This window comes from Cynocephalus volans, chromosome 4, assembly GCF_027409185.1.
Source record: "Cynocephalus volans isolate mCynVol1 chromosome 4, mCynVol1.pri, whole genome shotgun sequence".
Classification (NCBI taxonomy): Eukaryota; Metazoa; Chordata; class Mammalia; order Dermoptera; family Cynocephalidae; genus Cynocephalus; species Cynocephalus volans.
This window is the reverse complement of record NC_084463.1, coordinates 92,099,229-92,119,794: the sequence shown is the minus strand read 5'-3', so window position 1 is coordinate 92,119,794 and position 20,566 is coordinate 92,099,229. Positions and strand designations below refer to the sequence as shown.

General features: G+C 40.3%; 1 protein-coding gene across 1 annotated transcript in view; it reads right to left on the bottom strand.

Annotated features, from left to right (window-relative positions):
• RAB30 (RAB30, member RAS oncogene family) overlaps positions 1 to 19,041 on the bottom strand; it is a 79,566-nt gene extending 60,525 nt beyond the window's left edge. Inside the window, exon 1 of the mRNA XM_063093955.1 lies at positions 18,885 to 19,041. The gene's annotated coding sequence lies outside the window, so the exon portion shown is untranslated. The remainder of the gene's footprint in view (positions 1 to 18,884) is intronic.
• Positions 19,042 to 20,566: the final 1,525 nt, after the last annotated feature.

Sequence of the window (20,566 nt, the reverse complement as noted above, 5' to 3'; positions counted from 1 at the left end):
TTTAGTGGATGGCAAATGAGGTAACTCTTTATCTCACAATGATTCCCCCTTCTCTAAGAGCAGCACAAGTGGGCTCCCAGTGGCCACATCTACGCTAAATCACCCTGTCCTTCCGGCCACTGCTGATTGATCCAGGGGTGGTCACATGATCCACACTGGTCCAATCATTATTCCTGAGATGTTTTACTTGAAGCCAGTGAGAGTATACATCAGTCCTTCACTGGCATGGACAGTGAGATTTTTAGTTCAAGAGCAGACTACAGTTGTGCTCCCTGCCATGTAGGAGAGAAGCAAAGGCAAGAGAATCTTGGCAGCTTTTGCGTCCCTGTATTGTTCAAACTAGCTAGGTGCCCACCAAGCCCATTTTATTTCTTCCTGGGCAAACAGGCCACACTTCTCAGCCTCCTTTACTGTTAAGTGGGACCATATTCTGAGTTATAGTCCACGGAATGAGGGCAGAAATGATGGAAGCTACTTCAGGACCTGGTCCATGGAAACCTCCCACGTGAGATCCTTCAATCTCCTTCTTCATCTATAGGTTAAAAAGAGAAAACTCTAAGAATGGAGAAATCACAAGATGGAAAGAGTCTGGGTCCCCAAAATGTTAAAGGCTGCCAAATCAGGAGCAACCATGTTGAACTGCTGTATGGACAAGAATAAAATTCGTTTGTATTAAGCCACTGAAATTTGGGGGCTGCTAGGGAAGTTACCTGTTCTAATACCTCCCGGTTCCAGCTACACCTGCTCTTCTCATGGTTACATGCAATACCTCAGTATCCTTCCCACAAATTCCCTCTTTGCCCAAATTAGAGTTGGGTTTCTTTCATTTACAACTTAAAGAGTTCTGACCAACACAGCCTGGAAGAATGAAGCGGCAAGAAGATGTAAGTAAGTGACAATCCCCAAGTGTCTAGGGAACACCTAGAACATTTCCTAGAACAGGGAAATAATTCCAACAAACTGATGACAATACACAAAAGACCCTTTTCCATTTCCAAGGGATTCTAGCTTTAAACTCATAAACCACTTACACAGTACAATACTCTCTTCCCCATCCTCATTTTATTCCCATAAGCACGTCTAAAGCTGTAATAGCCCTGCCTTAGAGCTTACCTACTAAGACACCCTCAGGAGTTCTCAACCACCCAAAATTCTAGCAAGCAAGATAAACCTCACTGATCACACATAGCCAGCTGTTGTCCCAGATTTTATTGGAAAATGAATCCTTATGCAGCTCCAAGAATTCAAATAATTACTCTGGGGTAAGTAGGTCTGGGTATAAGTGTATAATCCTGACTAGAGTTTTCGGCAATAAATATTCAAGAACCACCAAAGCTTGTGGTAGCATTTACAAGACTATAAATGAGAAGATTACAAACAGGAGAATGATGCCATGAATGCCTCCTTGAGCAACAGTCAGGTTTGCCAGGAACTGAGGGCCAGTGATGACACAGCAAGCTTCCTGATCAGTTTCCAAAAATGTTCCTCTCTGAGCCAAATTTGATCTCTAACAACAAGCACTGACATCTGCAATACATTCTACAGGCTGGTTATAAAGCTCTTTTACATTGAGTTAATTGACTCTCAGAACAACAGTATGAGTGGTATCGTCATCAGTCCTTCATTCACAGCTGAAAAACCCAGGCTCAGACAGGTTGAGGGCTCACAGGCCCAGGATCTGTGACTTGAGCCAAGACTTGCGCTCCAATCTCCTGACTTTGGACCCTCTATCCATTTCACTGTAGCCCAAACTATGGAATACCAGGGCTGAGAAATGGCCTGGCTGGAGATTTTTCCCTGATGGCATAATTCGTCAACCCATATTGGAGGCTAGTTTTCTATGTTTCATGCAGCCATATGTGGGAAATTTCCAGGGGGCTAAAGGGCCTGGGAAAGACGCTTGGCCTGCCTCCAAAGCCAACTGGAAAAGCATTCCCTGAGAAGACACCATGCCCACAAGGGACCTTGAGAAAGAAGGAAGGAGCCTAAGGCAGAGGATTAGAAGTGCTGAGACCGCCATGTGATCCTGTCAGAATCTTACAGTTCGAGGCTTTCAAGAACCAGGTGACAAGGTCTCACAGGGCCCCACAGATAAAATCTGGAGCAAATGAGCTGAAGCCATCCTTTGTGGGGGAGGGAGAGGGAATCAACTACATAAACTTGGCTGGCCTCTATCAACATTCGCTCAGATGATTTTTATGAGCCATTTCTGAGACAAATCACCAAGGTCAAACACTTATACACCACCTAGGAAAGGAGAAAAAGGGGAAAATAATTAATGTTTTAGTAAGAGCCATTTATTCCTGGGAGGTGGTGATCTACCACTTCCGAAGAAAGACATGGGGAATTGGCAAAGCTGTCCTTCAGTGCGTTAAAAAACTTGAAGAGCGGGCCTCTTCTGACTGTCACTACTTCCCCGGGCTCCACAGATGGAAGGGAGGCCCTGCCCTGGTACAGTTCCTCCAGAAATAGTAAGTCTAGCATCCTGAAGGAGCATCGGTTAGAGGAAGGGACAAAGGCCTTGATTTGACACACTTGGCTCAGTCTCTTTTAGCTGTGACCTTAAGCAAGTCACAACCGCTTGGAGCCTCAGTTTCTATATCTGTAAAGCAAGGATAAGAATATCTACCTGACAAAATTGTGGGGAAGATAAAATAAAACTATGAATGTAAAGGGCATAGCACAGTTCCTGACACAGAAGCTGCTCAATAAACTTAGCTCCTGACTTTTCTCCCTCAACCCCAACTTCACTTCCTTAGTATTGGAATTCTAATCCTTAGTAATTTTAATTCTGAGTAATTCACCAGTCTTCGGCCCTCTTGAGATAATCACTTATCTTACCTAGTGTTTTGCCATTTCATTTGTGACTTTAGTTGTGAACATCTCATTTAACTCTGGGCCCTTGGGCCTCTTACTAATCTGCTCCATGCTTCATAAATTCCCTTTTAAAAATTTAACTGCCACAGGCCGAGCCCCTGGCGCACTCGGGAGAGTGCAGCGCTGGGAGCGCAGCGACGCTCCCGCCGCGGGTTCGGATCCTACATAGGAACGACCGGTGCACTCACTGGCTGAGTGCCGGTCACGAAAACGACCAAAAAAAAAAATTTAACTGCCAGGTCTCTCTTTAACCTTATAGTCTCTCTCCAGCATGAAAGAGAATACAAACCTTATAAATATTTGGCACATAGCTGCACTTAACTGTCCAATTCAACTAAATTTTCCACAGGCTTAAAATAAAAGAGTTCTGAGTTCCCCAAAGGTTTACTGAATTTAATAAATATGTAGTATGCTTACAACCACAGGAACTACAAGAAGGATGAGGTTCTTGTGGTTTTCTTCATTATCTTCCTGGTCTTTGGGGTCATTTCCTCTTAGCAGCCTTTCATCTAAGACAGGGTTAAGTGCCCCTCCTCTACACCCTAATAGTTCTCTGCATATACCACTACCAGCAGTATGACCATATTGTATAATAATCATCTCTTTTATGTCTTCTTCACTAATCTACAATCTTCTCCTAGGCAGGAACAGTGTCCTGCCAAATCTCAATTGCCTGTACCCACCAGCACAGTGCCCAGTATATGACAGATAAAAAAAATTAGTGTTTGATGAATGAATAAATGAATGGGATTTTTAGATCTGGAGTAAACTTTACAAATAATCTGGTCTGATATAGGTCTTCATTTCACAGATGAAGCTGAGCCTCAGACATGTAAGATAACTCAGCCAACGTACCCTCAAAAGCAGCAAGAAGATGACAAGTGGTGGCAATCACATGCCATTTCAACTATAAATTCAGAGGCAGACATCACTTCACACTCACCCCCTAAGGGAGACAGTATAGCTTAGTGCACACAGCATGGGCTCCACAGGCAGTCTTGCTTCTGCCACCTACCAGTCACGTGACTTTAGACAAGTTACTCCATCTTTCTGAGTCACAATTTCTGCATCTGTTAATTGGGGCTACTAATAACTCCAGAGTTCTTGGGGGTATTAAATCTACCAACATAAAGTGCCTAGCATAGCACCAGGTACTCTGTGCTAAATAAATGTTTACTGAATGAATCATGAATGAGTCCCTGTCTAACATTCTGTGACTTCATGAACCTGATTTAGACTTTGCTCTTAAGTCTTTGCCCATGTGGAAGGTGGCTGGGACACCCATAATTATAGAACCATGTACTTGGAGGTTTGTTCCTTACTAGGACTGGATCTTAAAGCTGCTCTATAACTTTGCTCACTATTCCCTTCACCTGAGTTGCCCTTCCCATCTTCTTCGTTGCCACACAAAGTTACCCATCTTCCACTGCCCAGCCAGATCTACTCTGTCTAGGAAGCCATCTCTAATCCCTAGAGGTTTTACAAGTCCTTTCTTGTCTCACTGATCACATTCCACCACATAGTAGAGGGGTGCTATGGTTTGAATGCTTGTATCCCCTCCAAAATTCATGTTGAAACTTAATTCCCAATGGAGCCTTTAAGAAATGATTAGGCCATGAGGACTCCACATGAATGGACTAGTGCCTTATAAAAGGACTGGAGGGAATGAGTTCACCCTTCCGTCCCTTCTGCTGTGTGAGGACACAGCATTTGTCCCCTGGGGAGGATACCATTTTGGAGACAGAGAGCAGTCCTAGCCAGACACAAAACCTGCTGACAACTTGATCTTGAACTTCCCAGCCTCCAGAACTGTGACAAATAAATTTCTGTTGTTTATAAATTATCCAGTCTCAGGTATTTTGTTATAGCAGCACAAACATAGGCGTATAGGAGTACGACAAGGGGTGTATATGTTTGGTTTTTTAATTGTGGTAAAATACACATAACACAGAATTCACATCTTAACAATTTCTAAGTGTACAGTTCAGTAATGTGAAGTATATTCACCCAATGGGCACTTGGTTTGCTTCTACCTATGATGCATAATGCTGCTATGAGCATGGGTGTACCGTTTTTTCTCTTGCACTTGAGTATGAACTCCTTAATGATGAACCACTAGGTTTCAGCCATCTCTATAGTTCTGAAGGTACCTGACATGTGATGGGCACTCAATAAATACATATCAGGTAAATAAAACAGGACTCAGCTCCAAAGATAAAGTGAAAAACTAATCATCTTTCTACAAAATTGCAAATTGCACAGCAGAAAAATCACACAACACAGGCTTTGCAGTAAGATAGTCTTGATTTCTGGTCTTGGATCTGCCTCTTACTAGTCATATGATCTTAGGCATGGTACTTTAAGCTCTCAGAGATTCAGTTTCCTCGTGGTTTTTGCCACAATTAAATGATATAACTTATGTAAAGTAGTTAGCATAGTGCTTGGCACTTTGTAAACTAAAAATAGTTTGCCAATATTATTATTATAAAGTTACATAATAGGACTGGCCCGTGGCTCACTCGGGAGAGTGTGGTGCTGATAACACCAAGGCCACGGGTTCAGATCTCTATATAGGGATGGCCAGTTTGCTCACTGGCTGAGCGTGGTGCTGACAACACCAAGTCAAGGGTTTAAGATCCCATTACCGGTTATCTTTTAAAAATAAAAAAAAAATTTTTAATTAAAAAAATAAGTAAATTAAGTTACATAATAAAAGTAATTTATTGTACATACAAACATGCCATTCCACTGCCAGGCCATGATAACCTTAAAAGCAAGAAGCATACAGAATTGTAAGACCAAACAATTTATGGCAGGTAATAGCCAAAACAAAAGGACAATTCCATGGCAATAGCAATGAATCCAAATTGGTGCCACCAAATTTTGAATCTTGAGTTATACATTTGCAGCTCCAAGAGTTGGAAATTTTGTCACTTCAAAGGGACAGGCTTAAATGCTAGTTACACTGAGGATCTTCTCAGTCATCAAAGTAGCCTATCCAAAATCTCTAAATGATTTTAAATCAAGATTATCTGAGGGTTTTTTGGTGCCTAGGCTAAGTTTATTCTGAATTTAATCATTCATGTTTTAAGGATTTTAGCAAAAAGATGAAAAAATAAATAGATCTTTATTACTATTTTAGACAGAAGTAGTTATTTCAATCTCTCTCAAAAGAAACTGAGCTCCCCACCCCATTCCCGTTTCCTCTAGGACATGAATTCTTTTTGAGGTTGCTACCCAAATTTTCCAGACCAGAAACATTCTTTCCGAAGTTAGCTCTTAGAAAGCAGAGTTCTTGAGTATTGGAAGGAAAAGCTTATTCAAGTTTCTTTTGTCTGCCAAAGCAATTTACAACTGACATAGATAATTAAAATGATTTTCTGGAACAAAATCAGAACTGGGTGTGTGGGTGGGAGAGAAGGAAGGGAAGAAAAAGAGAAGGTAGGAGGCAGTTGCCCAAATGCTGGGACTGGCCCAAATATGGGCCAAACGGAAAGTGACCATTCCCCCTAGCATTCCTTGGATAATCACAACTTCATGTAAATTTAATACTAAACTGAGATGATTTGTTAAACATAACTAAATGCTATTTGATGTATGTACTTTCATAAGACTTTGCAATTAAATGAATTTAGAAATAAGGGACAAAATTATGTGTCAGACTGTAAATCCCAGTTTTGGGTTCAGAACAATACTGTCACCGTATGCCACAGGTCAATTTTAATTTGGCTCCCAAATAATGGCTAAGAAACACCATCTGCCTTGCCCATCCCAGGATGCCCACATGTACTGTGAAGCTGACCAGGTGATGGGTACTTCAGCCTTGTTTAGTCCTCACAACAACCTTATGCTCTCAGTATTGTCATCTCCCCTCCCTCCATTTTTACCTTTTTATTTTTAATTAATTTCAGGCTTACAAAAACGTTGCAAGAAGAAATACTAAGAAAAAAAGAAAAAGAAATGCTGCACGAAAATTACTAAGAATTTATATATATCCTTCACCCAGATTATCCAAATGTTAATATTTTACTACATTTTCTTTATTATTCTCTCTCTTTATATACACAGACACAGTATTGCTTTACTTATCATTTCCTAAAAAAACAAGGACATTTTCTTATATTTCCACAGTATAATTATCAAAATCAGGAAATTAATATTGATCCTATACTACTATACTATGTAATCTCAAACCTCATTCAAATTTTACTGATTGACAATGTCCTTTATGGTAAAAGGAAAATAAAATTTCTCTTTTCCAAGATCCAATTCAGGATCACATGTTACATTTTCTAGGTCTCTTTGGTCTCCTTTAATCTTTCACTAGTCTTTGTCTTTTAATGACCTTGACTTTTTTTTTTTTTTTTTTTTTGGCTGCTGGCTGGTATGGGGATCCGAACCCTTGACCTTGGTGTTGTCAACATGCTCTGCCAAGTAAGCTAACCATCCAGCCCCTTGACAGTTTTGAAAAATACAGAAAAAAACATTATATAGAATATTTCTCAATTTGGTTTTATCAGCTATTTCCTCATGATTAGATTGAAGTTATGCATTTTTAGCAGGAATGCCACACACATGATGTTGTTTTCTTCTCAGATTTGCCCCATCACATCAATGGTGTTAACACTGATCACTCAGTAAAAGTGTCTGCCATGTTTCTCCATTGTAAAGTTACTATTTTCCCCTTTGTAATTAGTAAGTATCTTGTGAGAAGATATTTTGAGACTAGGTATTTCCTATTACAGATGAGAAATTTGAGCCTCAGAGAAGTTGTGACTTGTTCAAGATCGCATAGCTTGAAATGCCAAAACACAAATTCAAATTCCAGTTTGTAGGCTCCCATCATCAGGATCCTTCTAAAGCTTTCCTCTGCCTCCTGGACCAGCCAACAATGGCCAAAGCACTCTTGTCTCATGCCCTCACCATGCATGCTGGGGAAGCAATGTGAAAACGTCATGGCCAACAGAATCCTGGTACTTCCTCTGATCTTAGGAAATAATGTGGTCCTAGCTACTCTGTTTCTATAGCTTCTATTAAAGTGCAGAAATCCTGAGGCCAGCACTTTACACCCAAGCCCCCCCACCCCACACACACACACACACTCTCCAGGCAATGAAACTGGGAGAGCACTAGAGGAAGAATGGTAAACTCATACTAAAAAGCGGAAAATAGAAAATGTATATACATAAGGACACCAGGCTGAACAAGGAAAACCTGAAGGTTGTCCCTACCCATCTCTCCACACCCTGACCCTCTGGCTGGTCATCTGAAACTTTTCTTTATAAACTGCCAATTCTTTCTAATTTGTTTTGTTTTAATTTTACTTCTGGAATAGATATTATACTGCTAATACATTGATATTGTTCAAAAATCACTGTGATATAGCCACTAGAATGGTTATAATAAAAAATAATAACAGAAAATAACAAGTGTTGGCAAGGATGTGGAAAAATAGGAACTCTCCTACATTGCTGGTAGGAATGTAAATGATACAGCTGCTTTGGAAAACAATCTAGCAGACCCTCAAAAGGCCAAAGAGAGTTACCAGTTGACTCAGCAATTCCTCTCCTAGGTATATATTATAATTAAATAAAAACATGTATCTACTCAAAAACTTGTATGCAAGAGTTCATAGCAGCATTATTCATAACCCAAAAAGTAGAAACCCAAATGTCTATCAACTGTAAATGGATAAGTAAAATGTGGTATGCTCATATAACGGAGTATTATTCGGTAATAAAAAGGAATGCAGGGGCTGGCCAGTTAGCTGAGCTGGTTAGAGCGGGTATTACAACACCAAGGTCAAGGGCTCGGATCCCTATACCACACCAGCCACCAAAAAAAAAAAAAAAAAAGAGTGTAGTGATGTTTGCTGCAACATGGATGAACCTTGAAAATACTATGCTATGTGAAAGAAATCAGTCACAACAGACCATACATGGTATGATTCCATTTATATGAAATGTCCAAGAGGCAAATCTATACAGATGTAGTAGATTAGTGGTTCCCCTGGGCTGGGAGGGTGGGGATGAGGGAGATGGTGAGTGGCTGCTAATGAATACAAAGTTTCTTTTTGGGGCCATGAAAATGTGCTACAATTGACTGTGGTGAAGGTTGCACAACTCCATCAACATACTAAAAACCATTTAATTGTACGCTCTAAATGAGTGCATTGTGTGGTGTATGTGAATTATATCTCAATAAACCTATTTAAAAATCCACATTATATAAAAAAACACATCTTGAAAAATTTCAGTCCACATACACACACACACACATGCACACACACGAACATACACACACACCATCCTCCCCTACCACCCACTACCAGTAACCACATTATTTTTTTATATCCTCCCAGGGTTTCTCTGTGCAAATTCAAATATATTTTCTTATCCCCCGCTCCTTTCACAAATATGCAGTTCTATACCTTCCTTCTTTCATTTAATAAATCCTTGGAGATCTTTTCTTATCAATACTTAGAGAATACCCTAATTCTTTTTTGTAGTTTCACAGTTTTCCCTTGTGTAAATACACACATTTATTTAACCAGTTCCTTACTGATGCACACTTAGGGCTGTTTTCAATCATTTGCTATTAGCAACCACGATGAAATGCTTGTGCTCTTACTTTTTAACTTGAGGTCAGCAGGTGGCAGTCCCTGGACAGCCAGGAGGCAGTGTGGAGTATTAGGAACTACTTTAGAGTTAGTCAGAACTGGTTTTGCATCTGGCCTCCTCTGCTAACTAGCTATGTGATCCTGGAAAAGTTAATAGTAGTTTGTGAGCCTTATTTTCCTCACATAAATGGGAAAAATCTCATTTACTTTATCAGGTTGCTTTTAGGGTAAAATAAGGTAAGATAGGCTCCCACTGGCTAAATTTGGAACAATCTGAGTATCGAAAAGCATAAGATTGGAAAAAAAAAAAAGGCAAGAATTTTGGTAATGGATTATAACAAATGGAATGAGGGGCAGGGAGAATCCATGAGTCCAAGTAATATTAAAGAAAAGGGAGGGAGGTGAAAGCTAATCTATCAGATAATAAATACAGAAGGAAAGAGAGAATTAGAAAATCATCCTTTCAAATACCAGTGGACCTAGGCCAGGATTATCAATAGATGTTAAAACCACTGGATGAAAGTTGTTGAGGAACAGGATATTCAGTCAGTCTCTAGATATCATCCCACAGATAATTTCATCAATTACACAGGGAAAAGGGTACCCTTTCAATGGAGAAATCTGGCAGTGCCACATCAACTACATGATCAAACTCCACATTACCAGTGATGTTACAACCTGACACTCTACGTCACCAACGATGCAAGGGGTGGGATGCAACATTACCTTTGGGGAATTCTTACCACAAGTATTTAACCTGAGTCCAATAATGAGAAAACAATCAGACAAATCCAATTCACAGTCTACAAGACAAAGTGAAATCTTCAAAAATTTCAATATCACAAAAGGTAAAAATGCTAGAATACTGTGCTACATTAAAGAAAACTAAACATCTTGTATAAGTAATCCTTGATTAGATCCTGGATCAAAATTAATGGAAAAAAAAATTACAAAGGACATTGGAATGACAGAAATTCTAAAAAATATTATTGTTTCAATGTAATGGTGTTGTGGTTACATGGGAGAATGTCCTTCTTAGGGAATACGTGCTTAAGTGCTTAGAGATAAAAATGTGGTGATGTCTGCAACTTTTAAGTCATTTAGAAAAAGAGAGTGTGTGCATGTGTGTGCGTAAAAAGAGAAAACATATGAATCTAAAAGATAGATAAAAGATATGTAGATTGTTCACTATTCTATTTTTGCAACTTTTCTGTAGGTTTGAAAATAACCTATAGAGTTAAGTTAGGAAAAAGTTATAAGAAAAAAATCAAATAAAACACATAAACTCCCCAGCACCCAGAAGATGCTATGACAGTTCACCTTATGGCTTCAACTAACTTAACATGTCTATGGAAAACTCCTCCATCTGTGCCTGCCTTGGGTTGAATGTCCCCCCAAAACTTAATCTCCATGTGACTGTTAAGAGGGTGAGAAATCCTATTATGGTAATTCAAAGGAGGGGTCTTGAAGAGGTGATTGGATTCTGAGGACCATTGGATTCCGAGGCCTGGTGAATGGATTAAAAATGGTGGTCACAGGTGTGGTTCTGAGGGCTTTAAAAGGAGATTGCATGAGGAGTCATTTCTCTCTGCTCCATCATTCTCTGCCGTGTGAGACCCCTGAGTCACTGTCAGCACCACCAAGACCCTCACCAGATGTGTTCTCTGGGCTTTGGACTTCACCAACTCTGAACCTGGAAGCAATAAATTTTATTTTCTTATAAATTACCCAGTTCCAAGTATTTTGTTATAAGCAACAGTAACAGACTAATACAGTGCCTAAAGGTGACATAAACCATATGAAAATGAGTGCCACCAGCCCATCCTGCCTTTTTGAAATGTGTACTTTCAATCAAAAGACAAGGCAAAAACAGGAAGCAGCTGGAGAAGCAGTATGGTTTTGGTTCGAGAAACCTACCGAGGGTCTACATCTGAAGTTTTTTTTAGCTAGGTAACGTCAAAAAATAAAACAAGTTACTTAACCTTACTAAGAATTATTTCCTCATTTGTATGTAGAAAAAAAAGGGGGACCTAAATGTACTGCCTAGGATTGAGAGAATAACACAGCATACACAATACACCTTTGTAGAACATCTTTTATTGAAGACCCTCATTAAAAGACATTAATCTCCTAGAATAAAAGTGGAAAAGAAGGAAAGCTCCCAGATGGCTTCAACTTTGTTTTCCTACCCAGCACAGGACCTTGTATTTAGTTTATGCACACAAACACTGGTTGAAGAAATAACACTAAGACATTATGAGATAGAACTCCTGAAAAAAGGTCTCTCAGACGACGAATGCCCCTGAAATTAAAGGAAAGATTATTAAGAACTGGCTCAGTCAGAGACTCAGCACTTTAACAACAGCACAGATTCACATGCACATAAATTTGCCAAAGCCCCTTTATATACATTATCTCAATTGAGCCTCGCAATAATCCACCTTTTATAAATAAAGAAACTGAGGCTTTAAAAGGTTAGTTGCCCATGTAGCATAAACAGCTCAAATTTTTTGTTTGCCCCACCCAACCACAAAGCTTAGGAGTGAAAATAATTCACGGTTTCTGATCTTCACAATCAGTGAGTCACTGAAGGCCACTCCTAAGCTCATACCTGCTTTTCTATAGAAAAATGTCAAAAGTCTGCCCTAGGCTTGCTTTGACTGAAATTCAGAAAGATGAACACTCAAGGCCTTTTAATCACCTACTGCAGAATTTTTTTTTCTTTTTTTCCTGCTGGCCATGAGGGGATTGCTTCAGATATTTTTTAAATGGAGCTTAAATTCCCCTTTCCAATGTGGTTTTGTGACTGAGACATAGAGGAAGTGAGCAGAAGAGGGTATTTACATCTCAAGGTTGATGATGCCCACATTTATTTTTGAGTTAACCATAACTCAAAAATAAAATTTTTTTGCAGAATTTTCTGGGGAAAACTCTTGACTGCTTCACTGTTTCAATTCACTTTTTAAATACTGTGCTGTGTTGCAGGCAGGGATAATGCATTTTATTTCCCTCTTCCAGAGGTTTCCATGTTATTTACATATCAACCTTTATTACAGCCATCACAAAATCCAGCAGAAACTCTGTTATCCTACTTTTGTCCATGATCTGTCCAACCTTCACAACTTCATTCCCTTAGTAAGAAAGTTTAGCCCAAGTGGCTAAAGAAACTTGGCAAAGGCACGTAGAAATAGCACTCTCAGACATTGCTAATAGGAATTTAAATGAAGGGGCAATTAAAGGGAAATTGTTTGTGCCCCTTTGACTCAGTATTTCCACCCTTACAAAGGTACAGAAATATTCCCATAAATTCATAACAAAATCATGTACACATAGGCTCACTGTAGCACAGTTTCCAATAGCCATTAAAACAGGTAAGTTAGAGCAACATGGAAATATACGGGGGAAATGCCCAAAATATATTAAGCAAAAGAGAATTATTATAAACAATAATATGCATTATAATAATATTAATATATGTATGGGGGAAAATGACAGAATACACATGAAAATCTCAGTTAATTATCTTGTGGGGCGGAATTAAAAAGGACTTTCCCTAAGTAGTTCTTTGTGTATTTTTGTAATGAATTTTGATTAATCTTGTGTTATTTCTAGAATCAAAAATCAAAATTTAAGATGTATATTTATGTGGCCTTTCCCATTCTTTCCTCTTCACTTTGGAAACAGTTAATGCTCCACATGCATTACTACCTCTAGTAATGTCAAGGATAGAGTGCCAGCTGTCAAAGTTTGCACTCTCATAGAATGACAAGATTGTGTTTAGAAAGGACATGTAAGATCACTTACAATATCCTGATGAATGGTATCCCAGTCCGTAGGATTAAATACTTGCAGTGACCAAAAAAATCACTACCGTCTGAAGCAGCCCTTTGTGTTTTCTAGCTTTGCTGTGACATTCCTGAAGGCAACGTTCGGGAACAGCAACTGATCTAAATACCAGTATCCACAACATATCATGCTAAATGGATGGAATCATTATCACATCTAAGAAAATTGACATTGTTACTGATTATCTAATATGTAGCTCCAATTGTCCCCAAAATGTGCTTTATGGCTTTTTTTATTTTTTTATTTTTTTTTAAGTGCAGGACCCAATCAAGAACTATATGTTACATTTGGTTGTCATTTCAGGGTACTTCAAAAAGTTTATGGAAAGATTCATATTACCTTTTAATTCTATTTTTCCACAAACCTTTTGAAGTACCCTCTATCTCTCTAGTCTCCTTTATTGTAGATCACCCCCCATACCTTTTATTTTGCTTTGTTTATCTTCCGTAACATTGACATTTTTGAAGATCACAGGCCAGCTGTTTTCCAGTTTGTTCCACAATCTGGATCTGTCTGATTATTTTCTCATGATTAGATTTAAGTTAAACACTTCTGGCAAAAATTCTACATCGATGATGCTGTGTATTACATTGTCTCATTACAAGAAGTTAGTTACCTTTTTCCTCATTTTGTCTTTATGGGTACTAAACAAGCATCACCCAATAAATAAAATGTTAAAAAACATTAAGTAAATATAATGTTAAAAACAGCTACCATTAGCATCAGCTATTATCCCAGGCATAGTACCAGACATTTAAAACATATTATCTCATTTAAACCTCACAACAATCTTGCAAAAAAACAGAAATTCAAAGAGGTTAAGTAATTTACACAGAGACAGACATGGAGTAATAGAAAAATGCATGCATGTACATGTGAACTTCAGCACATGAACCCACACACAATTTAACATACAATCTCAAGGTTCATGGTCTTCATAAAGCTAACTATATTTTTATATTTTATAAAAGTGAGTGGAGATATTTAAAAAATATTTTTACTACAAAAGAATATTATCAACAGTTCATCCAATTTTATTTCATTTTTTGTAATTTTACTTATCTGTGAAACTCAAAAGTCTGATACCCATTGGTTTAGAGAACTCTATTCAGTTAGAATGATTTTTGAGAAGATCACTTGAATCAAGGAAATTCAGCCCCCACAAAAAACAAATCTGAAATATTTCTGAATTTCCCTAAAAGTCATCTACAAAACATCTATACCTCAAAGGCTGCAGGTCTTAGGCAAACATTTTAATGGAATTATTAAAAGCATTTTACATTTGACATGTGCATTATTATTAACTGCCCTCTTCTAATGTGTTGATATTTCCAGCTTTTGAATGGGCCCTTAGTGACTTAGGTTAGTTCACTCAGTCAACAAACATTCACAGATTTCCTAATTTGAGCAAGGCACTTTATTAGGTACCTGGGAACACAGTCTGCTTTAGGGTCAAAGGTCGCCTGACACTTTGTTTACACCCCCCATTCCCATAGGAAGAATAAATGCCTCCCTTGGGGCTGTGCTCTCCTAGCATGGCCACTCTGTATGTGATTTTATTTGTTTATGTTTGTCTCCCTAACCTGAGCAAATTCCTCCAAAGCAAACAGTATTTTATTCAATGCTGTGTTCCTAGCATGGTACATACATAACTGGGGGTCAGTATAAATTAGTGTAATAAATACATATGACAGATGAGGATACTAAAGCTGAGCAAAAGAATGTGACATATCTGACATGATCCAGCTAATAAATAAGTAGTACTCGGCTTTAGAAAGCCTCATCCAAAGCTGCTTTTTCTCTACCATGCCACGTCCTACACATGGACAAGAAGAGTGAGAGAAAGGTTGTAGATGTCTTCCAGGAACCTCAAACTGAACATGTCCCAAAGTTCCCCCTTCCTAAAAACATAAAAAAATCTAGTCTGCATTCAGCATTCTCTTGCTCTGTAAATGTCATCCCCAGTTCCTCAAGGAAAAAAACAAGTTATTCTTGACTCCCTTTTCTCCCTGTCCTCACATGCAAGCAACCAACACATCTTATCAATTATAATTTTCAAACTTAATGTCTCTCCTATTTCTTTCCTTCTCTCTGAGCCACCACCCTAGATCCTAGCATCATCATCCCTCTCATAGACTACAAAAATGACGTGCTACTTGGTCTTCACACATTCACTCTGGCCAGGCCTTTCTCCAATCTCTTCTTCACTTAATAGCCAGTGTGATGTTTTTAATATCATTCTACATACATCATTCATCTAGCTAATTACAGCCCTTCCTACATTCCCATTGCCCTTAGGATAAAGACCAAAATTCACCTGTAGGTCAGAAAACTGCCCACTCTTTAGCCTCTGAGCACCTCGCCTGCCTCCTCCTTCTTCATTCTGGTCTCCCTCCCCTTGCTTTACCTCTGCATACCAACTGACCTACTTTCAAATTCTCAGACTCACCACTCTTCCCTTTGTACTCTGAACATGCAGTTCCCTCGGCTACAAACCCTCTTTGTCCTACCCTAAGCACCTCCCATTGCCATCCTGAATTCCTTCCGCTCTCTCTTCAAGTCTCTCGAAATGTTACTTCTTACAGGAGACCTTCACTGATAGGCACTCCTATACCACCTTGCAGTACATTTCCCTTTGGAAGTGGCATTAATCACACTTGCAATTGTTTGATGATTGTCTCCTCTGTTAGCATATAAGCTTCATGAGGGCAGTGGAAGGAAGCATTTCTTTTCACTGATATATACACAGTGCTCAGCACACAGTAGCTGCTCAATTAATATTTGTTGTCAGAATGATAGGTTGGGGCCAGATTATAGAAGGCTATAACATCAGGCCAAGTAAACCAAGGGGCAAGAATCATTATCCCTTTGTAAATATGCAAATTGAGGCAAAAAGAAATTCACATTTACTCAAGGTCAAAGAGACAGATTTGTGCGGCCAAATCTAACCTTTCATTTCAGCTCATGTCTCCTCTCTAAAACACTAAAAACCTCAGTGGCTGAAGGAGGCTTTCAGAAGATGAAAATTAGGAATGAGAAGGTGATACGAGAGGTCTAGCATGACAGCTTCTGAATCTGCCTTTTACACTATCTGCCTCCGGATGGACACCAATTAGACTTTCTATGCCTAGAGAAGCCTTGCTGTTAAGTAAGCAAACATCATCACCACCACACCCTTCTCCTTAAGAGAAGGGTATAAAATAACAAAGTTCTTTCCTCTACAAAGGGGAAGAACCAACAGGAGGGAAAACTGTTGTCCCTCCAAGTAACTTCAAAAAAAAAAAAACAAAAAACAACAAATGAGCAGTTAAGCCACCTGGACTGCTCCTCGGCAATCAACAGGGAACAGGAAGAGAGGGGGAAAGAGAGTCTCCCACCACTTGCTGAGGTAGGGACAACAACAAAAAAATGTATTAAATGAGGCAAAAGCCATTTGAAAACTACTTATTCTTTGGGAATTATGAGAACGTTTCATATTAAGCATTTAAAAACCTTGCTAACCCATTGGCAGTTCTTAATACAGGTGCCAGTTTAAGGAAAAGCAGCATCAGCCCAACTGCAACGTTTCATTGTCCACATGCTGCTGGAGCCAGATTATGTCTGTCACAGAAAACACAAACTGGGCCATGGGGTCAGGCTCTTTGCTGCTCATCCTGCCAAGCACAGACTACAAGTAAGAGAAAAGACAAAGCCTCTTCAAAGAGCACTCAATAAATATTCACACAATCTACAGTCACCCCGGAATTCCTTGGTGAGGTGGAGGAGGGTTGGGGAGTGTGTTCAGAGACTGGAAAGAGACTTAGAGAAAAAGATGTGACATACTGGTGATAAGGGAGAGGTTCTGAAACAGAGGAAAAATGTGAACTGCAAATGGAGAGACAGAGAAAGAAACAGAATTTTAAGAGATGTGGGTGGGTGGGGGGAGAAAGGAAGGTACAGGTGAGAAGGATAGGGTGTCCAGAAGAGCAGCGGGTAAGCAACAGAGAGACATACGAAGAGGCAGCAGACTGTCAGTCTTTTCCCAAATCCAAAAGCTGCTCATTGTATCCCAATAAAACACTCTACTACAAAGCCCATACAATGGACTGTCCTTTGCATTCAGTAACAAACAGCATTTAAGGAAGTATGAAGTATCGCCCAGCTGCAACTTTGGAGATCTAAGGTTCTGTATCAGAAATTAACAAAATTGGTTCAGCAGCAGCAGAAGACAGCCAGTAATGACTTTCCCCCAATGTCCAACTCAGCTATGAAAAGATTTAGTATTTTAGAGTTAAGCAAATACTCTGGCATTCTCGTTTTTTGGACATTCCAAGTGGAGGTGTGGTTGACCCCAGATCCATTCATTTCCAAGGTTGTAGATCTCTCAGCTAAGACTGGCCCCATCTGTTCTGGAGCCAACCAGTTGTTTATCTCAAAGTAATATTTATTGCACTAATCATCCCTATAACTCTTACAAGAGAGCCAACATTATACAAGTCAGAATGTTTCTGTCCTGTTAAATGTATCCATTCGTTTAAAAACAAAAACAAAACAACGACAGCAACCAAAAACACAGCACTACTGTGTTCACTGGTTTCTCTGCCAGGATCCCTCTTCCAGGGGCGCTTAAAGGCAAATGAAGGTTAACAGCACTTCTAACTTTCCCTTTCCTTAATGTGTTAAAATGAACCCGGGTTCCCTGATCCTTTCTCCAAACCGTTATATGTGAGTGGTGACTGTGCCTCAGGAAAGGGCAGCTCATTATGGTACCACTGTCAGTGGCAAGGAACCTATTACAATGTAATTGAAAACACTCACACGAGCACAAATCTGTCGGCTCCACTTCCAAACAATCCTGAGTCCTGAAGTCGGGAGAACGGAAAACACTTAACAAAAATGCTGCCTCCAGCAGCTTAAAAGAACCTTCCCCAGACACGTGAAATGTTCCTGACTGGCACGGAGTGCACCATTAAAGGACACTGTCACCTCAAATCAGCAAAAACGGCGAGACACACGACATAGACACGCACACATAAAATAAAGCCCCACAAAACTTAGGCTACTCAGAAGCAGCACGCTCACCTTAAAAATGAGTAATGTGTGTTCATCCAAACGACATAGAAATGTTCCAAAGTAGTGCGGCCGCATTAAATAACCGTCTCCATTTCTCCCCACGCATCACCCCTTCCCACTCAAACCTCAGCATGGGGCCGTATGTGACAGGACTGCAGTCCCCCACCTCTGCCTTCTCCTGATCTCCCAAGAGCGCTTCCCAACATCCTTCCCGGCCCAGCCCCCTCTCCCAGCCTTAAAAAGGTTGAGGGGAGTTGCGATTAGGGAATTGGCAGGCAGCAGTTCTTTGGCGGGGGAAGGTTGCTGGAGTTGTTCTTTGCAGTGACCCAAATCGCACAGAGCTTTTCACTTAGCAGCGCCTGCGAGTACCTCCCCAATCCACCCCACCCCGCCACATACACACAGCCCCCATCTTCCCAAAAGAAAGCCTTGAGAACTAAGCGGGAGGAATAACTTGGTAGAAGCATTTTAATAAATCACTTCAACTCACCTGGTTTGGGATTTTTCTCCCCACCCCAGGCATACACAGAAATGATGTGCGAATGAGTCACGCACGTAAGGGAAGGTGCTGCGATGTCCTAAGTCCAAGGGCTGGAATCAGTCCCTGCCCCGATGCTGCTGCTACTCTTAGCTCAGCTGGAGCGAGCGGTAATCGCAAACCCAGCGGCAGCAGGGGGGTGGATAGACCGTAGCACAATGAATGCAGTGGGGTTTTTGCAATGACATCATCCCTCTGTCCGAAAGGCCCCAATAGCCATGCTCAGGAGCGGTGCACTGTGGGAATTGTAGTCTTCTTTCGTCCTGGTGGGACACCGAGGCTATCGCCGGAACTACAATGCCCAACATGCGCCAAGGTCAGATTCGCCCAGAGCGAAGAAGCGAAGAGAACCTGGCCGCCATGTCTGGAGTAATGGGGAAGATTCCGCGGAGCCTGGCAGAGGTCTTAGGTAGTGCGGCAGCCGAGTGATGCAGTGGGGACGGTGAGGTGGAGGACAAGCCGATCGGAGAGCCTAGGGCAAGAACCTGGGAGCCGGGGGGTGGAGGCCGCACGGGGGGCTGATGGCCGGCGGGTCCGACTGGCCTCGGCCTCAAGATCGTGCAGGGCCCTACGCCTCTTGCTCCTTTTCCTAACTAAGGGATTAAGGGAGTTGGTTTACTTCTGGGCTCGGGTTATTATTTAGACAGACTAACAGGACAGTTGGGACTGTTAGTGTCTTTGTTGAGGTGCGAGGACCTGGGCGGCAACCCTTTCGCCTTTAGTCGGAGAAGCCCGCTTCCATTCACGGAGTTGGACTGCCCCTCCTAAATTTATTTTTGTCTTCTGGTCATTTATTCCCAAACGTCTTTCCCTCTCCCCAAGGTTTCAGACCCTCACTGACTTTTCACACAGGAATGATATGCAAAGGGTTCCGAAGAAATCGTTGTTGGAAGTTAGCCAAGCTGGAAAGGGACGTTGCTTTGGCCGTGCAAATAAAAGACAAGGAGCGACCTAAAGGAGCAACACATCCTGCTTAAAACATCTCACCTACCAGCGAATGCGGGGAAATGTTGAAAGGGAGGGGATATTATTGATGTTAGGCGTACCGATCGATGGCTGGTGATCGGTTCCAGAGTAATACTGGTTCTTGGATAAATCTAGAGTGAATGCTAAAATACTGCAGAGACGCGAAGTTCATTAGTGTGGCTCACCAGTTTTTTTAAAAAAATACATTGTCTTTAATTTGTGTTACCCCATACATATATGATTAAGAACTAATTTTTTTAATTAAGGAACTAAAACCAAAGTTACTGGTCTCTTATTTTGCCCAGTATCTCAAATGTACTGTATTTTTTTTTTTTTCCAGTTGTATTACTAAAACAATACTGTTTGTTCTTTTTCAGAGTCTGCCTACACTGTGGAATGATGAGAAATTTCTTTTCCTCCTGAGGGTGTCTGAAGGGTTAAAAATGCTTATATACTTAGTGTTGTTTACCCCCCTCCCTTTTGAACATTATCGTAAAAACAAAATTAACTAGTTACTTTGGGTCAGTGCAGGTATGCACTTCACCTCTATGTTAAGAGTCAATAAAATTACGCCCGATAAATGGGTTCTCATATCAAAGAAGATTAGGCAGAGTTGTTAAAGATGACCAAAACAGGGTAGAAACACTCTCAGATATAGGCATATGATA